Genomic DNA, 9,616 nt, shown 5'->3' on the forward strand with positions numbered 1-9,616 from the left:
CTCAGGGGCTGCCCTGTAATACTGCATAATGACCACAAATAGTCAGCAGAAAATGGACTAAGAGGTGGTCAGGAGCCATTTCTGCCTTGGCCCAACAGAGTTGTATCTTGAAATAAAATGGTAAAGTGCCCTGAAAGGGGAACATTTCGTCAAAAAAAGTAATACAGAAAAATCAGATCATGAAAACTGATTTTTTTTCCTATTCTTGTTCAACCGTAGTGGAAATGCCTCGAAGTGCACAGCAAGAGACTACTGTTTCCACCCCCTCACCTGTTTGCATTAAGATGACTGCCTTTCTCCTCCTCCCACTTGATATCATGCTACCAAAGACTCTGCCCAGGCCCTGCCCACTGCTGTCAGTTAGAGGCCTCCTTTTGCTTAGCCAGGGTGCACTTCAGCTCCCATAGGTTCTTTGTCAGAAACTCAACCTCAGCCATTCGACCACACTGTTTCTCATCAAACAAGTATGCCTTATTTTGTCAATTTGCTAGAGCAGCAGCTCCTTCGAATGTGTTCCTCAGCCTCCATGCCACTACCATGGTCTACCTTGAAGGGGATGGTGCATGGGCACTCTTCAAAAGGATGTCCAGGGGCAGCTAGACTGGCAGGCCTGGGATGGTAATCCTCATGAAAGGGGTTGGGTGCTGGACTCTCTGGGTCAGTACAGGGATTCCCCGCCCCCAACTCTGCTACCTCCTCTTTCCCCCAAAAGATTGTATTCTTTAGTTCTAGCAGTTGGAGGGCCCATGAAATCCTCTACAACAGCAGGGCTGATAGCACCTTCTTGTAGGGCTGGAGAGGTCTTCTTCATCAAACCGGTTGAGAAAGGTCTTATCACTTTGCTGTGATATGGTGCTCTGAAGGAGTAATTCCTGGTCAAGGGCTGGGGCCTCAGACCACAAGTGGGTGGGTACAACAGCTGAGCCAGATGAAAAGGTATCAGAATCTGTGTTGCTATGAAGTGGGGAGGAGTCCTGATCCAAGGAATAGCCAAGATCAGTGTGAGACACTTGGCTGGTCTCTGAAGGGAAGGGTATAACTTCTCAGAGATTTAGAACAAGAGTCTGTGTTTTCAGGGATGCTTCCAGGAATTCCTCTTGTCCTCGTCCCAGATCTAGCTGGTGGAGCATATATAGCTCTGCTCCTGATGCAGGTCCTCCTCCTTGGCATGCCTCTGGGACAGGTCTGTTTCCACTGTTGCCAATGGCCTTCTCAGTCTGCTGCTGGTCATACTCATCTTGCAGCTGCTGGAGGTCCTCTTGTAGTGTACACTCCTCATCTGTGCATCTGCACGATGAATGATGTAATGTTCTAGATCTGCTGGAGGATAGATCTTTACTCTGTTCCTGACCATGTGACAGTGGAGCCAACCCTCAGCTCTTCTCAAGGAGGCAGGAATGCCTTGAAGAGACATCATGTCTCCATTGGCTGTATGAGAGGCCAAACCACTCTACTCTGTCTTTCCTCAAGCTTCAGTCGGGACTCCAGGGCAGCCTGACTTTCCACAGTCCTCTGGTCCTCATCTGCTCCAGACCCTGCTTCCTTCTCTGTTTCAGTTCTTCAAACTGTGCTTTGGTAGACCGTAACATCATACCGAGTAACCTTTCCTGCATGAATCATGTAGCTGAGTATCTTATCATCCTCAATAGTCACAAAGCGTTTAGATGTGAAGATTCTTGTTTCAAGCCGAAGGCTAAGATCTTAATTAAAGCCTCTATAAGCTAGTACACTTTCTTCACTTCCACTTGAAGTTCATTGGCATGCTCTCCCCAGCATTTAAGAATGCTGGCATCCTGGTGTATTCAGGAGCTTTCTGGTCAACTTCCTCTATGCAAAGTCCAAGTTTCCCAGGTCCTGATTGGTAATTCATTCCACGACCCTTGGGCAGGAAGTGATTCAAGGGAACAACTTCCAAGAGCACTCTCTTGATTCTACAGGCAAGCAAACAGCCAAATCTGCCTGGCATATGTCATCTTGTAGAGCTTCATGATGTCAGGGTTATTCTCCTTCTTGTGCAGCAGTAGATGCTATCATCACACTTCTAGTCTAGTACTAAGCTGACACCGCTCATGCTACTGATGCTGTCTTGTTGGGAGCCATGGACATGGTTAGGTGACTGGCTGGGACTTATGTGTGTGCTCACGGAGTTCTTGCTGGCACTGGTGAGTTTGCCAAGGGTTGCCAATGAGTTTCATATACTTCTTACACATGATAGACCCACAGATGTGGCATTGGTAATGGCAGTTCCGGATACTGAACTTATTCACATAGTCTGGACAGAAAGGAACATCCTCATCCATTGACCCAAGGCACCATGGACTATTCTATTGCTCTAATCTGTGAAGTCTCCGTATTTGTTCTGTCAAATGTAGTAAGTTTTCCAAATTGATTATTAATTTGTTGACTTTAACAACATAGTGGTCAATACTTGGAGCACGATGTTTTTTGAAGTCAGAAAGATGGCTTCTCATATCACCAAGCTCTTGAGGTTCCCACATGTAAAGATAAACCCCTTCATAGCTGAATTATTCATATCCTTGGGTCTGTCATCTCATTCTCACTTCAACTACTCGTTCAACCCCCACAGAAATCAGGACCAGGAGAATGCTGTTCATATTTCTAACATACAGGCTAAGTCACTGCTTACACACAAGTTTAATAGTCCATCTGTAATCCAAGAATCTGTAAGTGGAGGCAGGCAGATTATTACCCGGACATCCTCCACTATACTGGATGCCAGCCTGGGATACTATAAGAAACTCTCTCTTTAATTTCCCCTTTGACATTCCAATCCTCTGACTATTCCTCCTCATAATGTGGCTGAAGTTGATAGAAAGACTAAAAGTCCTTCAGGCACAACGGCCACAGGATGCCTTTCTTCATTTCCCCTGTGTCATCAAGAGATGCCATAGTTGTGCTTCTCTCAAGCTCAGGAAGGCAGGAACCTCATGCAGGGTCAGCTTGATTCCTCCCAAGGGAGCGGAATTGTGGCAGTGTTAGCTTAAGCAGCCAGCATAGAAAGAGACATTATGGCCTCGAATGAGATTTCCTCTCTACAGCAAATGGAATCTCAGCCACATCTTTGCCCTGTGTAGTGGCTCAGAACAAGCCACCACCCTTTCCTGAGGCTTTAGAAACTCAGCCTGAAGCTTAATCTCTAACTCCAGCCCTGACTCCTTGCCTTCAAGATTCCTCAGAGACCCGCGGCAGCCATCACCATTGGGCGGCATGGCACTAGGCAGGCGTGCCAGGCAGAAACCAGGGACAGACTGACACACAGCAGTCAAGTCCTGAGTCCTTTTAAAATATTTTTAAAAATATGGATGGTTCAGACCTTAGAATGGGGAACAAAATACTTACATGGGGAAGTACATGGACAGAGTGGAGCAGAGACTGAAGGAAAGGCCATCCAGAGACTAATCCACATGAGGATCCAGTCCATATACAGTCACCAAACCCAGTCACTATTGCTGATGCCAAGAAGTGCTTGCTGACAGGAAAGAGCCTGAAATGGATGTCTCCTGAGAGGTTCTGCCAGAGTCTTACTTATACAAATGAGGAGTCCTGTAGCTAACCATCGGACAGAGCACTGGGGCCCCAATGGAGGAGTTAAAAGAAAGGACTGAAGTAGTTGAAGGGGTTTGCAACCCCATGGGAAGAACAACAATACCAACCAACCAGACCTCCAAGAGCTCCCAGGTACTAAACCACCAACTAAAGAGTACACATGGAGGTACCATGGCTACAGCTGCATAAGTAGCAGAGGATGGCCTTGTTGGGCACCAATGGGAAGAGAAGCCCTTGGTCCTTCCAAAGCTGGAGCCCACAGTGTAGGGGAATGTCAGGGTGTTGAGATAAGAGTGGGTGGTTAGGAGTGGGAGAATCTTCACTGAAGCAGGGTGAGGAGGGAATGGGAGAGGGAAGGAAGGGGATAACATTTGAAATGTAAATACATAAAATATCCAATGAAAAAGAAAAGTAAAAATGAAAAGTGAAATTACATTGGACAAATAAAATTATACATTTTAATTTTTGTATCATAACTTCCTCATTAGAAATGACATTTTTAAAGAAGGATCCCTATATAGTAACGAATGCTATTGGCTACATATTTATAATCCTCCAGTCAGTCTCATAATTTTTCTCCTTAAAGATGAACAGTACTATTCTCCTTGAAAAGTTCTTCAACTGACAAAAATTACATGATGTCAGAAGCCAGCTAGGAAAGACTCCAGAATGCAAATAAGTTTTCTGGATTTATCCCTCCATCTGCATGGGTGGAAAGAGTAAGCTCTGAGATGCAGGCATTCAGAGGTTTCATCCAGCATAGCTTCTTGCTGTTGATGTGCATTTCCTGTCACTATTACATAGCCTAATGATTCCTGGGCAACATATCCTAATGATTCCTGGGCAACATATCCTAATGATTCCTGGGCATTAGCCCATTCTACTGGAGAGATTTTCTTCAGATCAACATGAAGATGTTACTTTCATATAGTAATGCTGTGTAGACAAATTGATGATATCACAATTCCTGATAATGATTTTATAGAATTCTTAAATTGGTGCAAGCAATCTCAATTAAATAAGACATGAAAATAGATCTCTGTAAACCTTCATGTGGCATTTTTTCATGTGGATAATTGCACTAGGAAAAGAAAGCAGGCTTAGAACAAATTTAGACTCAAGGAAAGCATTCATTCTAGGGTATGAATGAGGCCACTATCTGGTAAATAAAGGTTATAAACTGGGAATAGACAATTTATTGTAGGTACAAAGACAGAAAATAAGCTATTGACTAGTGTCTCTATACAAAATTTCAAAACTAATAAGATACAGGCAGTTTATTTGTCTCTTGACTAAACTGTATTAACTTGTAACATAAAAATTGTCCCTGTAAACTTATATTGAACTCATGGAGCTAGTAACAAATAATGAATATTTAGTCAGGAACTAGACTTAATGGAAATACATGTAAACAATTCTGCTGTTATTCCTTAAGCCTTACTGATTTAAGAAACTGATCATTACCTTAAACTTACTATGAACTTATCTGAAAGTAAAAGTATTCAGAAAATCATGTAATAAATTGCCTTTCTGTAGTGGATCTACCTGATAGTTGCATGCGGTTAATTTTTACTGGATTTTTTATTTATTTATTTACATTTCAAAGTTATCTCTTTTCCTGGTTTCCCATCCAGAAACCCCCTATCCCATCCTCCTTCCTCCTTCTTCTATGAAGGTTTTCCCCCACCCATCCAGTCATTCCTTCCCATCTCCCCACCTTGACATTTCCTTAGAGACATCATATATACTGAGAATGGAAAATGCAGTTGTTGGGGCTTTCTCTATGGAGCTTTGTTCCAACCACCAAATATATGTGTGTGTGTGTGTGTGTGTGTGTGTGTGTGTGTGTGTGTGTGTGTGTTCGTGTGTGTGTTTCTGTAGCATTGCACATATATACCGTGTGTGTCTGTGTGTGTGTGTGTGTGTGTTTATGGTTTCTGTAGCATTGCACATATATACCAAGTGTGTGTGTGTGTGTGTGTGTGTGTGTGTGTGTGTGTGTGTGTGTATTCCTGTAAAGTGTTTGGTGCTTTTTTTCTCTGCTTCATCCAGACAGAGTGAGTGTTTTTTCTGCATGCCTGAACTTTTTTCTTTCTTTCATTCTTTTTCTTTTCTTTTCCTTTCTACTCTTTCCTGTCCTACCCTGTCATATCCTTTCCTTTCCTTTCCTTTCCTTTCCTTTTCTTTCCTTTCCTTTCGTTTCTTCTCTGATTCACAAAGATTTAACAAGCTCAGAGACTACTGACTGTCACAGAGGATCTCAAGATCCAGAGAGAAAAGGACCTAGTAACTCAGATGTTTTTTCTTAAATTCTGGCTGTTAAGAGCAGAAATAAATTATCAGATGCCAGTAGGTTTGGGTCTTAGAATAGCAAAGAATTAAGGACAGAGCAATCTACAAAGTTCAAGTAACTTTAACCCGCTATGTGTGACCTCATATTTCTTCACTGACTTCTCTGGGAAACCTTGTTATGCCAGGCTGGTTAGAAATAACATGAACAATTGGTTCATTAAAATCGAAATGGCATATATTTAACAGAAATTTTTGGTTATAAGTGCTTAGGTATACACACTATATGTTAAAACAACCAGTATGTATTTCTAAACATTTTAGTAACGTGGAGTCAAGAATTGTGAGTTTTATTACATATGGACAGGTAAAATATATTTCACCATTCTCATTCATGACAGGAGATATTGTGAGTACTGGACAATATAAAACAGAAGCACAATGGAAGAAGGCTCTTATATCACACATAAACTCATCAAAACATAAAATGTGATCATTTGAAACTGTGTCATTTAATGATAGAGGAACCAATGACAATATAATGAGAACATACGTTAAGCAAAAGTAACCAAACCAAAAACAAATAATGTCCTTTAAGGTTTCACTTACACAGAACTGTAGAAATTTGAGAGACAGAGGCAAGAATTAGAACAGGGGTACCAGGAAATAATTAGGTAAAATGTTTAAATTTGTTCTCATAAAAGTTTTTTATGATAAAAATGTGACAGTTTTATAACTATATAATATACCAAAACTCAAAGAATTGAACACTGACAGGTAATATCTGAAATTATTCTCCATAAATTTGAAAATTATATGGATAAATACATACGCATCATAGAACCATTGCATCCAAGAAACATAGCTAATGTATAAAAATACTGACAGATAAAATAGACAAAGTAGTTTTTAAATTCATGTACCTTAACACTAAGCATAAGACAACTATCTGAAACCTACCCAGTTCAGAAGGACAAAGGGCAGACATACCATGTTTGAAATAAAAAGCATCAATCGTTGAGGTGTAATGTTGTTTTAAAGATTTATTTATTTATTTTGTATTATATATAAGTACACTATAGTTATCTTCAGACACACCAGAAGAGGGCATTAAATCTCATTACAGATGGTTGTGAGCTACCATGTGGCTTTTGGGATTTGAACTCAGGACCTCAGAAAGAGCAGTCAGTGCTCTTAACCACTGAGCCATCTCTCCAGCCCCAGTATGACTGTGTATTTAGTATGGACTTTAAACCATAGAAGATGAAATCTCCTCAGACATAAAGTAGACAGACATTCTTGGTTACTTTGTCATAAGTCAGTTTTATAATGTGATTATCAGAAAAATGGAAAAACTTGATACAACATAGAAAGATTGAATAATACTATCATACAAATGAATGTGGTTGACTTTTATGGAATAGTTCATGGTCAAGAAGTGACACAGAGATTTTCAATTCCCAGAGAAAGAAGAGATACCTAAATGAATGCATAAATTAATAGATACCTAAATTATTATATTTCTGACTAATGGAACATAGAACATAATTGATACTGTAACTCTAAGCACAGATTTTCCTACATCCTGCAAATTCAAATAAATTGTGTATCATTTTAATAAATGTTTAGAAAACTGAAAATTCTCTATCGCTTCTTCTGTTCATGAAAATTGTTTGGTTTTTCTGGATAAATTTTGTGATTTCCAGTTATCTATCTGCTATTGATTTACAAATTGAGTTCTGAGGATTGTCTTACATGGTTTAAGCTCATTAAATGCATTTCTGGCCTTTTTGAACATGTGAAGAGCAAAAGAGTTCATGCTCTGTATTTGCTAAATATCATATTTAGAGGTATCAGTTATAGCTGTTGACAGATGCTGGCAAACTGAATTCTGTTCTCCCTGATTTTGTGCTGGTAGATGTATATTGAGGCTACTTAAATCTTCAAGTATAATAATGGCTTAATTTTTTTTCCTCTTTCCACCTAGAACCAGTTCTAGGCTCAATCATTTTGAAGCTGTATTGTAAAACATGTGAACATTAATAATTGTGTTTGGACAACTGACACATTTGCAATTATCTCATACTCTCAATATCCCTTATCTATTCCTTGTCTTCAAAATTTACTGTTAGATATCAATAGTCACTCTTGATTTCTTTTTAAAATTTTACACTATGGTTTTCTCCATTTCCTTCTTTACATGAAAATGAAATTTGAGTTGGACTGTTTGGGTCACATTGAAAATCTTTAATTGACATATATTGATCATTGACGTTCACTCTGAATATTGATGCATGGAATTAAGGTTTACACTATTTATTATTATTATTATTATTATTATTATTATTATTATTATTATTATTATTTCGGTTTTTCTTTTTTTTTTTGAAGAAATTTAATCGAGCAGCAAGCCTGACTTTAAGCCTAGGAGGCAGAGGCAAGCAAATCTTTGAGTTATAGGCCAGCCTGGTACTGAGCACTTCCAGGTACAGAAGGGCTAATATCCAGGCACTGTGGTTCACATCTTTAATCCAAGCACTCAGGAGTCAGCTGAAGAGGTAGGGTAGGGGAATTGAGTTCTGTTCAATTTGTATAACAGAGTCAGTTGAAGCTGGAGAATAAGATGGCACCAGAAGATTAGAACACATCGCCAACATGATTTTGAGGCAAAGCAGAGTAATTCAGTGAGAAGCTGAGGGAAGCCAGATTGAATCAGTCAGCTTGGAGAGGAGTTTCAGACGGAACATCTGAACTGACCCAGGCAACCTGAATTCAGAAAGAAGTAGAAAGGGTAAGATAATCAGCAGTAAGCCTCCAAGATGACAGTTACATCACACACAAGTAAAAGATACATTTATATCCTTGGTTCTTTGTTGAAGGAAACTATTGATTGAATTAAAGAATGAAATATTGAGCAGGTGCTCAATGTGAAAACCTACCAGTGGAAGACTGAATTGTGTACCACTTTTCAGTGCTGAAGCTTTGATAACTAACGCTTACCTGGCTTCCCAGATTTGTGGTATTCCTAGCCATATACTAAACCTTCAGGCTATGTTGCCTCTAAACATTCTTATAAACTGTTCTCATAAGCAGTATAGGATAAATACAAAAGCAGTTCTGTGAAAATATTTACGATTGTAGGCATGATCTTGCTTTCCCACTGCTGGGAACATTGTGCCCTGTTTAAATCCAATATTATTACTTGAACTCCTGCACAATGATAATATTCTTCTTGTGACTTATTCTGCTCCCTTTTCTAATACGTACAACAATCTATTTCTTCCAAAGGTTTGAGTAGCTCCATGGCCTTCTTAAGTCCTAATTACTTGTACTTTCACCCATGCCTTTCTCATTCTTTTAGCCAAAGGATCTTAAAAGCAGGAAGATTATTTTCAATAAATATCTGTGGTTCCTTGAATTGTTTCTCACTATTGTTAGTCAAGTATTTCACACTATCCTTATTATTGGAACAATCCACTAATCAGTGTACATGCAACATGCCTTAATATTTAAACCGAACTTTAATACTTCTGTTTATGTGAATGCTTGAACATTTTTGAGAAAGGTATTTATTCTAGTTTTTAGCCATGTATATTGGTCAAAGCTATATGAAGAAAGAAAAATGCTCATTTATAACATCTATTCTATCTTCACATACAAAACTAGAGGAGTGTGGGAAAGTATTTTAATTTTCAGAAACAGGGAAACTGTATAGTCAAGTGAGATCAATGGTGCTGGAAGGGTTTTACACTGCTAAGAT

General features: G+C 39.3%; 1 pseudogene; it reads right to left on the reverse strand.

Moving 5' to 3' along the window:
• Positions 1-356: 356 nt before the first annotated feature.
• Rbsn5l-ps1 (rabenosyn-5 like, pseudogene 1) lies at positions 357-2,910 on the reverse strand (annotated as a pseudogene).
• Between the last annotated feature and the right edge of the window lie 6,706 nt (positions 2,911-9,616).

Source organism: Rattus norvegicus, chromosome 5, assembly GCF_036323735.1.
Source record: "Rattus norvegicus strain BN/NHsdMcwi chromosome 5, GRCr8, whole genome shotgun sequence".
Taxonomy (NCBI): Eukaryota; Metazoa; Chordata; class Mammalia; order Rodentia; family Muridae; genus Rattus; species Rattus norvegicus.